The 12,689-nt window shown below is 31.8% G+C and overlaps 1 long non-coding RNA gene across 1 annotated transcript; it reads right to left on the bottom strand.

Moving 5' to 3' along the window:
• Positions 1 to 2,307: 2,307 nt before the first annotated feature.
• LOC141386425 (uncharacterized) lies at positions 2,308 to 2,737 on the bottom strand. The gene is made up of 3 exons (XR_012408374.1): positions 2,630 to 2,737; positions 2,477 to 2,555; positions 2,308 to 2,407 (listed from the first exon to the last, which is right to left on the bottom strand). It is a non-coding gene; the product is annotated as an uncharacterized lncRNA (long non-coding RNA).
• Between the last annotated feature and the right edge of the window lie 9,952 nt (positions 2,738 to 12,689).

Genomic DNA, 12,689 nt, shown 5'->3' with positions numbered 1-12,689 from the left:
TCACCAAAAGGACTCTAAAAAGACTCCTCAATGTGATTTTTGAAAAAAAAAACAGTCTTCTAAATGCTATCTGGGTACACAAATTTCAATTTTCCTTTGTCTCTCTGTATACTGTGAGAAATATCGTAACAGTTTTTTTTTTTATTTTATATTTCAAAATATAGAGTAGAATAATTATTTTATTTTGACCAAATGTGACTGTTGATGTTATAATTTGTTGCAAATCAAGTTCGTGACAAACCAAAGTGCGTTGACAAACCAAACACTCTAATTTGCCGTAAAAATTTTAGGCAAATAAAAATTCGTATTCAGTATCTTCATTCATTTTTTCAGTGTACGCATATAAATTCATAGACAAATTCGAAAACAGAACCTTCCTCATTGAATGTTCAATAGAGACTGATTTTTAATTTTGAAAATATTCAAAACAAAAACAAAAGCTCTCTTTTTAAATTGTGTGTGTGAGAAAATTGACACACACCGACAGCTCAGGTGCGCACCTTGAGCAGGCCTGGTATAAAGCAATAGGAACTTTTTAAATTTGCAACGAATTTCAAAATTGTATGTTGATTCGGAATAATTTTAGTTAGGGGTTTAATGCGTATATCGCTAGTTTTACTTATTCCTAATGATATTTTGCATATTTTTAAAAAAATTCAAAAAGATAAATTCGGATATTTTTCTCGGTTATTACATATTTCAGAAGACGTATCTCAAAAAAAAAAAAAAAAATAATAATAAATAGACATCGGATTTTAGCATGTTTTTTATTTCTTATCCGATTGGACTCAAATTTTGGATCTAGGCGTTTTGAGGGTCAATTTTTCGATATTTGGGGTCATATCAAAAATATGCAAAAAATATGCAAAAAATATGCAAAATATATGCAAAAATATGCAAAATATATGCAAAAAATATGCAAAATATGCAAAAAATATGCTAAATATGCAAGTCTCTTTTTGACAAAAATCGTCAATTAAATTTGGAATATCATCAAAAAAGCATTCTAAATTAAGTTTTTTGACGTTTAACGTAGTTTTTTGCAGATTATTATGTTATTGAGACTCTCCAGATATTCCGCCACAGCAATAAATCTAGACTAACAAGACAGTTTTCACAAGGTAAGAAAATGTCAAATAACCCAGCATTCCTATTACAACATAATTTGCTTCCTATCCAAATGTAGATAAATAATAGAAAAATTTCAAAAACTCAATCAGAAATGTCAAAATCAACGTGTCTAAATATGGTGATAGTTTCTAATCGGCCAAAATTGTCTAGCAGAAAAACAAAGGAGCTAGAGTTAGTCATCGCTATTTTTGTTTAGATAAAAGGGAAATTTTTTCTAGTTTTTGGAAAAAGGGTTCGTTTTTTAGTGCAAAATGGGAAAAGTACTAAGGTACCATTTACGATTCTAGATTCTGGAATATAACTATAATTAGAAGTATACCTTTTGAATATCCACATATTAGATTTGAATATATTTTATAGTGTTTAGTCCTTTATTCAGTATATACAGACATAAATTGGCAATTTTTGTTCTTTGTGGTCAAAAAGCTTCTTTGGAAAAATGCTCTAACTGCCGCTTTAATATTGATGACATGGTTTTAGTTTAATGCACTAAAAATACATAATTTTATAATATTGATCTATATTGTACGCATACAACCGCTTAATGCAGAATTGGAAAATGTTCACTGCTCGGCGAAAAGTAATGCATTATTGTTATACCCATCCACGATGAATAATGAGCAAAATGAAGAACGCCCAATGATTAGTCCAAAATGACATCACTAAGAAAAACCACACAATAGAGTGGCAGTGGTAAAATAAGTCAAAATCCATGGAATTGTCTTTAAAATGGAAAAACCACTCACATATTTCTGCTGGAATGCTAAAAAATATAGTTCATTCATTCCTGCTGCAGGAAAACAATTATGATAACACAGTCGAGAAGTCATAACCCCCCAATAGAAAATGTCTTTAAGACAACATTGATGAATCGTACACGACATTTTCAATTCGTTCACGACTCCTTGCAGACAGCCCTTTGGGATCGTTGACGACTTTTTCACACAAGTGTCCCAGTATTCATGCACGACATCTTGGGCGACAGGGTAAGCGAAGCTGTCGTCGACGACGACTTCGAAGACAAAAACCCTACTTTTCGTTAACGATCCCTTTGCAGACAATGTCTTGTAATTTGTCACCAACGACCCTCCTAAAGATAATTTTATTTACATACATGTTTTTAACATTTTTTATTTTATTAACATACAAAATATAACATTTATGTACATACATATAAAAATATAAAAACATTTCCGCGGCAGTGTGGTCTATAACCCAGAACGGCCCAATACTCCTTTTAAGAACTTCTAGGACAGCAAGACTTTTTAGGCAAATTCTGCAAATAATAAAACGTTATGCACAATCATGTGATGTATAAATATATGTATGTCATTTATATACTTACCGTTAATTGTTTCCACGATAGCGTTCCGCTATAAAAGACTCCAATCCAAAAAATCGAATTCTATGTTGATTGTTTCATCCTATGTTAAAGAAACAAACAGAATCATTGTTTTAAGGTTCATATGTTATCTCAGTCATACTATTTCTCACTTACCTCCAGCTGTTTAGAAAAATGTCACGAATTTTTAATTCAAACTGCAATGTTTGGACCGATTTCCTTCGTACTGAAATATTAACAATTCCTAGATATGTGTACAATTATTTCATAGCATATTTTGTTTGTGAATTTTTGTTTTTTCTGGTGACACATTGCAAGAAATTGTCATGCATCATGTCGTGCACGACAATTTCGGTAATTTCATCAACGAATCGTCGACGAAAATGTCATCGAAGACTCGATTTTCTATTGGGCCTTTTGTAATTTATACCTGTCGGTGTACTCGATAATTTGTACTTATTATTACCAATGCTTCGAATTTTGACAGTTGTTTAATGGAGAAGTCGTTAAAAAAATGTTTCAGGAACATTTAGTAAAAATTATCGAGTACAAGGGCAAACCTTTCGTGACACATTAGTCTTGTTGTGTAGGATATAAATAAATATATTAAGAAAACTATTCCCACAATATTATCAATAAAGTTGCCAAATGCACTATACATCTAAAAGGCAAAGATTTCAAGGAATATTAATTTACAAAACGATGAAATTCTACATCTGTCTCTAGGTTATATCCTGATGTAAACTTTAGAAACGTCATACTTCTAGCACTACTTTCACAATCTGATTGGCTTTTTCTTTTTCCGGATTGTCGAGTAGAAAATCTAACTATTTTTTACACGTAGAGCACTTTCATTTAAGTGTTCGTTATTAGCAATTACAATCTAAAAAAGTATTATTATATAACTTCCGCGAGTGATTGTATCATATAAAATAATTTATTTTCCTTACAATTCGTTAATCCGAACAATTTGATAATTCGGACACCGCCGAAACCTGTGGTGTAGGGATTATCGCGAATGTACTGTATATATGGGAGCAATATCCAAATCTGAATCGATTCTTTCCAAAATAGGGATTGCCCTAGGGGATTTGTTGTCCCAATTTTTATGCGAAGTGGTCTATAATCGTGACCTGTGCTTTGTTTTCAAAAATACATGGCGAGATGAATAAGTGCGAATCTATACAGATCATTAAAAGGAACTGTGGATCTATTTCGTTTCATTTTGCATGTTGCAAACTCATTCACTAAGACATAGTACCCTTAGGGTATTAAAATATAGTTATCAGTGCAATCATGAATAAAAATTCCGTGCAGAATTTGTTTCCTTTCCTCAATTTCACAATTTTTTATTTCCGTACTTATGCCCAAAAGGAAATATTTTTGTCGATTCGACTAGAATACGCCATAATGAAGCGAATCTAGTAGTTTTCAACTTTTAACAAATATTGATTTTAAAAGAATTTCACTTATTTTCCGTGTGGAAAATTCAGAGGGAAATATTCATGAATATTATATTTTATATGTATATTTTATATATATTTTTTATATGTTTTTAATAAAATATGAAAGATTTGATGTAATATTCAATATTTTCTTAGTCTTAATTTCTAGCTCATTTGTTATTCTGTCAGACAATTTTGGCCGAGCAGAAACTATCAACATATTTGGATACGTACATTTTTACATTTCTGTAGTGCGATTCTCTAACACATTTTTTGAGTTACCGACAAAAATCGGTAAAATTAAAACCCTGAATTATGAATGAAAAGTTCAAATAAAAGTTGACAACACTCTTGCTATCGGTAGAACTTTACGACTCCTTTTTATTCATCGCTAACTTACCGAAAAACATCGCTAATTACCGAAATTATAAGCATTTTAATTTTACCGACAATTGTCGATAACTCAAAAAATGAGTTAGAGAATCGCACTACTGATTGAGTATTTGAACAAATTTGTATTAGAAAGCAACTTATGTTGTAATAAGAAGGATGAGTTATAGGAATAGTCTATTGCAGATTTATTGCTGTGGCTGAATAATAATTAATAAAATGATAATCTGCTAAGAAATCGACGTTTAACGGCAATAAACTTAATTTAGAACACTTTTTGATGACTTTCCAAATTTAATTTGATGATTTTTGTCAAAAAAATTACTTGCATATTTTGCATATTTTTTGCATATTTTGCATATTTTTTGCATATTTTTTGCATATTTTGTGCATATGCAAAATATGCAAAAAAATAAAAAATATGAGCCTGTCATTGAATTCAGTTTTCTTCAAAACGAATTTTGGTCCAATCAGAATTTTCGTATCTTTATTAATAAAAAATATGCAAATATGCAAAATCCGATGTCTAATAATAAATAAATAAAATACGTTTTTGATTGAATCTAAAACTAAAACACATAAATAACGCAAATAACACAAAAATAACGATCCTATTCAAGAAAAGGCATTTCGGAAAATGGAATAGCATTGCAATAATTTAGCATATACACTACCGCTCACTTGAATAGAACCCCCCTGCAAAATTTTTTTCAACCTCCATTTTTTCCGAATTATACAAGATATGAAATTTTTAAGTTTTATTATATTTTGCTTCATGTGTTTGGAGTAAACTTAGTCATTCATTTGCATTCAAATCCAAATTTTATAAGAATTATGCAAGGAAAACAAAATAAAGTCAAAAATTGAAGTAAAAAAATTGGCTCATTTGAATAAAACCCCCCTTTAAAACTTGGGAATGCAGAAAGATTGTAGTAGAATATCGATGCATATTTACTCTATGTTGAAAACGAAGTACTTTCAGTAATATTCAGTAAAAGTATATCCCTCCTGATTAAGGATACACCCGTATATCCTGCTTTGGCAAGGATTCTTTAAATAATCGGGTGTAATGCACAACAAAGCTTGCTTTTTTCATTCAACAAGTTTATTTTTGGAAGCGTGCTGTCTCCTTTAGGGCCATTATTACATGTGTTCTTTTACTATCTGATGGATTTGAAAATACAAAATAAACTAATTTGGAGGCATTAAAAATATAATTTTCACATTGAAAGTGAATGACAAGGAGCTTCTCCTTGAAATTCAATCATCACTTTTAACTTTAAGTTAACTGGAACGCTATGAATCTGTTCGGTAAATCCCAACTATAACAAAAGAAGACTCATAATAATGGGGGTTAGTCGTATATTTTACACATAAATCATGCCCATACATTTTAGAGAATATTTACCACTGTAAAATTTTAAGTTGTTATGACTCGAAGTGTACAAAAGTTTATAAAATCGTGATGAAATTTCCACACGGGATATCCAAAAATGTTACTCACTACTGCATATGTCTGTTTCAGAACTCCTTTTTAAATTGCCGTACGCATTAAGCTGAAGTAAATTGACGCTCATGTCCTTAATAATTAGTAATGCCTTCCAGCACCATAAAAACACATTCATCGATACAGAAACAATTTAGAAGATGGTCTTCCATTCAATAGACGCGAAAAAAATAGTTCTATAGTTATGTAATTGTTTACTTAATAAGGATAGTCCTTACTAATTATGAAGGACTTGGGCGTCAATTTCTTTCGCCCTAAATGCGCACGACAATTTACAAAGGAGTTCTGAAGCAGACATATCAGGTAGTGAGTAACATTTTTGGATATCCCGTGTGGAAATTTCATCACGATTTTATAAACGTTTGTACACTTCGAGTCATAAAAACTTAAAATTTTGAAAAGAAATGCGGATGTCCTTGCGGGGCCGCCATATTCTAGAGTGGAAAATATTCTCTAAAATGTATGGGCATGATTTATGTGTAAAATATACGACTAAAGGAGACAGCACGCTTCCAAAAATAAACTTGTTGAATGAAAAAAGCAAGCTTTGTTGTGCATTACACCCGATTATTTAAAGAATCCTTGCCAAAGCAGGATATACGGGTGTATCCTTAATCAGGAGGGATATACTTTTACTGAATATTACTGAAAGTACTTCGTTTTCAACATAGAGTAAATATGCATCGATATTCTACTACAATCTTTCTGTATTCCCAAGTTTTAAAGGGGGTTCTATTCAAATGAGCCAATTTTTTACTTCAATTTTTGACTTTATTTTGTTTTATAAAAATTGGATTTGAATGCAAATGAATGACTAAGTTTACTCCAAACACATGAAGCAAAATATAATAAAACTTAAAAATTTCATATCTTGTATAATTCGGAAAAAATGGAGGTTGAAAAAAATTTTGCAGGGGGGTTCTATTTAAGTGAGCGGTAGTGTATGTATGTACGTTTGTGTGATCGTTGTCGTGTCGTTGAGGATACTAACACGTTTTCAATAGAACGTTAGTCGTCTGATTTAAAAAACCCGAAGGTTATATTACGAAATAAAAGTTGTAAAGATTGTATATATTATGGCTATTTTCCAATATATTTTAATAATTATTGCCAAAAATTCTTTTGAAATTGATTTGTTTTTACTTGCTGTGCTGCGTTAACAGAATCAACCATGACTCTTTTTCTCGTATTTTAATACATATGGTCTGTTCCAGAACTGCAAAAATCTACTAATTTTTTTTTTGTTTTGTTCGATAACGTAAAGGAAAATTTTTTATCGGTGTAAAATATGTTAGATTCTTGCAGGTTTTTGTATCATATAAGAATATGCAAAATCCGAAGTCTACTAATGACATATTTTACAGTACATTTTGTATGCTTTTATTAAGCAAACACATGGCGATTATAAATATTTGCAATAATTTTGTCGTGTAGATGTCTTAAAATATCATAAAAATATGAAATTTTTTTCCAACTCCCACACTGTTTGCTGGGGAGATTTTTCCCACAAAAAGACACAAAATTCTCCCACAATTCAAGATACAGAATGTATACTTTTTTCCCATGGGAACAAATTCCCAATTCGAACTTCATTCAGAATGAAGGGAGATGGGAAATGAGAAAAAAACTCCCACAAAATTTTATTCAGAATACGAAAATGTGGGAATGGGAAAAAATCCCAACTCCCATGCGTTCAGAATAGGGATGTAAATGTCAAACTATATCTAATTTGGGTCAAAAATTTAGATAAAAACTTCAAAACACTTGCAATCGAGTGGTACCGTTATATGTGAACTAATGCAAAACTTGGACCAATGCACTATAGGTAATTTGCCCTGTTTTTGAGGAACATGTCAAAATTTCACAGCAAAAAGTTTGCCTCCAAAGAGGCAGTTAAATCATATGTACAAGTGATTTGGAAGTGCATCAAATTATGCATTTTCACTCATGATTTTTACAAGAGCGTGACTACTGAAAGATGCACTCCATTGCACTGCATTTTAACTGACCCTTTGGCACTGCATTTTAACTGATCCTCTGGCACTGCATTTTAACTGACCCTTTGGCATTGCATTTCAACGAACCCTTTGAGGTAGAATAAGATGCAGTCCAAAGCACGTGTTTTGATACATTCTGCGGAATGTGTGCAAGCCATTACAAAATATGCCAGAACAAATTATTGGTGTAAAACAAAAATATTAAGAACTTTATTACATTAACACAAATTATGAAATTTCTCCATTGAATTCAATTGCAACCATGCGTGTTTCCTCCCCTCTCCATTTAATCCAAGCTGAACTGTCCTTGCTTCATCTGCTAAATGAGTTTGATATTGTCTTCCCATCACCAGTTAAGATTTCGACATGAACTCCAACAGCACTCCATTGGGAAATTTTCTTACCGAGAAAATGTTCGCAAATTAAATATTTTTTATTTTATATTAAAAAATTTTTGGAAATGTTAACACGCTTATCTCTTTTTGGAAAATGTATGCCGCTGCCTGTAGAGATGTACAAGAGGGGATGGGATGTACATTTAGGGGTCTCTAATAACTGCTAATAAAATGTAGCGAACGGAGTGCCTTTTTCACGACTCCGTTTGGACTGCATCCGGATGTTGTTAAAATGTGACAAATGGATGTGATTGGATTGCATCCAGGTGCAGTTAAAATGTGAGGAATGGAGTGCCTTTTTCACGACTCTGTTTGAACTGCATCAAAACATGCCGTGAAAGAACTAGTCCAGATTGCACTACTTCAATTTATTTTGCTGGGCCCAGCGAAAAGATTGCCTCCAAAGAGGCAGTTAAATGATATGTACAAGTGATTTGGAAGTGCATCAAATTATGCATTTTCACTCATGATTTTTACAAGGGAGTGACCCCGGATAGAGGCACTCCATTGCACCGCATTTTAACTGACCCTTTGGCATTGCATTTTAACTGACCCTTTGGGGTAGAATAGGAGGCAGTCCAGAGCACGTATTTTGAATAACAAAATCAAATGCATTTATTATTTGTTTAAAACAAACATATTAATAGCTTTATTACGTAAATTAACACAAATTATGAAAATTCTCTATTGAATTCAATCGCAAACATGTGTGTTTCCTCCGCTCTTCATTTAATCCAAGCTTAAGTGCTTTTGCTTTTGATATTGTCTTCCCATCACTAGTTAAGATTTCGACATGTACTCCAACAGCACTCCATTGGGAAATTTTCTTCTCGTGAGTTACCGGAAAAATGGTCACAAATTAAATATTATTTAGTTTGTATTAACAAATGTTTGGAAATGTTAACACGATTATCTCTTTTTGGAAATGTATTCCGCAGCCTATAGAGATGTACAAACTGATTTATGTACAATGTAGGGATCTCTAACAACTGCTAATAAAATGTAGTGAACGGAGTGCCTTTTTCACGACTCCGTTTGCACTGCATCCGGATGCTGTTAAATTGTGAGGAATTGGAGTGCCTTTTTCACGACTCCGTTGAACTGCATCCGGATGTTGTTAAAATGTGACAAGTGGATGTGATTCTTTGGATTGCATCCAAATGCAGTTAAAATGTGAGGAATGGAGTGCCTTTTTCACGACTCCGTTTGAACTGCATCAAAACATGCCGTGAAAGAACTAGTCCAGATTGCACTACTTCCAATTTATTTTGCTGGGGAGTACTAAACTCGTCTTTATTAACGTATATTAAAAAAATATACAACACTGTAGTAACAATTCGTTGGAAAATCTACTCGCGGAGACAAAATTTGTGTTACTTACTACCGTGATCGTTTTCATCAGTTTGTTGTGTATAAGAAAACTAATGAAAATGGCATTGGATAAAATAGCTTTGTTCGTTATATACGTAGTTGCTTATAACCGTTGTTCCTTATATCCGTATATATCTGTAAAAATCTTTGTTTTATCTCACTTTTACACATAAATAATTTAAAAAGTTAGAAAATCCTTTAATTTCGCTGTTATTATTTTTTGTATTAAAAACAGGGCAAATTACCTATAGTGCAATGTCCACAATTTTTGGTATCTTAATTGGGAAACCTGAATGTCAATTTCCAACTAATTAGGTTAGAAAAATTTAGCATTAACATTTAAAATGTGCAAATCGGGCGGTACTGTTATATGGGCATATTCCAAAACGTGGACCTATGTCCCTAATTTTTAATATCGAAGTATTTTTGACCCCCTTGAACCCTAAATGTAAAATTACATTCATTTTGTGTCGAAAATATAGGTAAATACTTCAAAATACCGAAATCGAGCGGTACTGTTATATGGGCACTATGGACCTATGTCCACAATTTTTGGTGAAGAAGCTTTCTGTCGAATAGAAACCCTTAATAAAAATTACATTCTATTTGGGCCGAAAACGTTGATAAAAGCTTTAAAATACATAAAGGGCGGTATCGTTATATGGGGGCTATAGCAAAATATGGCGCTACAAAAAATTTTTTTTGTTAGCATTATCTTTTTTAACCTCTGGAAACACAAAAACCAAATTACAACCCATTCGGTGGGCTAATGGAATAAATACCTTCAAAATTTCTTAAAGCGTCGACGCTACAACTCCTCACTTTGTATGGGTAGCTATACCAAAATGTGGACCTATAGCCCATTTTCAATACCAAAAGTACTACGGACCTAAATTACAGTGAGTGTCAAAAATATTCGGTTTTTTCTTTTAACAATAACAACACCTCAGTATTTTAGAATCCCATACCCAATGAACAAAAAACCAAATATGTACTTAATAAAATATTGGTCCTGTGGCTATTAAAAAATGTATATAACATGGATCCACGGCAAACCTATAAGCGAGAATAACAACGAAAAGTTTGTTAACCCTGTTTTCTATGCGTCAAAAATATTCGGTTTTTGTAACTTTTGATAATATTTTCCCAAAACACCGATCATTTTCGACCTTTTTCTGCAATTCTAGTACACATTTTAATAATTGCGAACAGAATCATTGTGCAAAAATATTCTATTTTATAGCAAATTATTGAAATTTAGCGCTAAGAAAAAAACGCTATAGTAGAAAAAAGAAAACTCGCTATATTTCATTATAAAAACGGTAGAAATAAAAGGAAATTTTTGTTATTTTTAAACATTTAATCGAATATAGTTGAAATCATGTGCAACATTCACGAACATATGGGAAAATAGATTTCGTGAAACACATAAGCCAGGCAAAAGCAAAGACTAGGAGGGAAAATAGAGGAATCTTCTGAAAAATTACTGCTAATCTTCTGAAAATTACTGATAAATCGCCCTTAATTTTCTTGAAATTGGTCACCGAGTCATAAATGACTCTCAGAAGATAGAAAATATGCACTTACATTCCAAAAAATCGTAAGGTTAAAGCTTCTCATAGCATTGTAACACATCACAAACCATCGACTTTTTTAAGTAACCAATAATCTAGTTCAAGTTTCGCCTTGGTGTACATACAAAACATGATGTACATAAAAAATTTGCTGAAATGGAGTTAGTTTTGAATACCTAAGCAGGAAAATCAGTATACCAGCAAGTTTCCGGCCTTTCTGTGTACTCCAACATAAAACGTACAAAGAGTTTCTAGGTGACATATATTTACCAATGACTTATGATGTGTTACAAGGCTATGAGAAGCTTTAACCTTACGATTTTTTGGAATGTAAGTGCATATTTTCTATTTAGCGATTTATCAGTAATTTTCAGAAGATTCCTCCATTTCCCTCCTAGTCCTTTGTTTTGATTGGCTTATGTGTTTCACGAAATCTATTATTCCTATATTTTCGTGACATTTGCACATGATTTCAACTATATTTGACTAAATATTTAAAAATAAGCAAAATTTCCTTTTATTTATACAGTTTTTATAATGAAATATAACCTTCATTCTCTTTTCCAGGATAGCGTTTTCCTTAGCACTAAATTATAATAATTTGCTATAAAACATAAAATTTTTACACACAGGAACAATGATTCTGTTCGCAATTATTAAAATGTATACTAAAATTGAAGAAAAACGTCGATAATGACCCTTTTTTTGGGAAAATATTTTTTTTTTTTTTTATTTATTCATCGTATTCTGTAATACAAAAAACCTTATAGGCCATAAGCATATTACAGTAGATTTACATATATCAATTCAAATAACCCTTAATCTAAATTATTTCTACATTTGTATAAACAGCATCAACTTACAACATACTACCTGAACAGCAAATATAAAGAACCCTTCAGTTAGCAATGAATGAACTAATTTTGAAAGAATGTTATCAACTTATTCCGGTATTGATTACAACTATAACTAAATAACTTTAATTCTGGAGGTAAATCATTCCACAAATGGGCAATACTTATAACATAGGAGTTATCATAAATAGAAGAATGGCTAAGAGGAATATAGAGTAACCGATTTCTTTGCGAATGTAAAAAGCTAAATCTCTGCGCTAAATGTAAAGGCTTTTGAGTTTTCCAAACTTTGTAATATAATAGTAAATTCCTTACTTTTAAATAGTTGGTAAATGAACATGTTAAAAACATTTTAACATAGGGTGTGATATGGTTGTACTGATACATAATATTTCCTTCTTGGCACTCTAATATATTAAAACGTTTCACCATATAAACATATCTTACAATTTTGTTAACAAGCACTCTTATCTTATCGTGATTCGCCGCTGAGGTACATAAATATACCTCCATGCTGAAGCTCACTTGTGACATAAGTAATGCATGAGCAATAATATACCTAACATGGCAGGGCAAGAACGAGTTAAGAGAGTAAAGTCTCTTTAGCGTGAAACACACCTTAGAATATATGTTATTTACATGGTAATCAAAACTCAGTTTGGAATCTAGAATAACTCCTAGGA

Source organism: Musca autumnalis, unplaced genomic scaffold, assembly GCF_047663935.1.
Source record: "Musca autumnalis isolate F117 unplaced genomic scaffold, ASM4766393v1 scaffold_5, whole genome shotgun sequence".
Taxonomy (NCBI): Eukaryota; Metazoa; Arthropoda; class Insecta; order Diptera; family Muscidae; genus Musca; species Musca autumnalis.
Note: the sequence above shows the minus strand (reverse complement) of the source record. Positions and strands in the feature narration are given on the sequence as shown.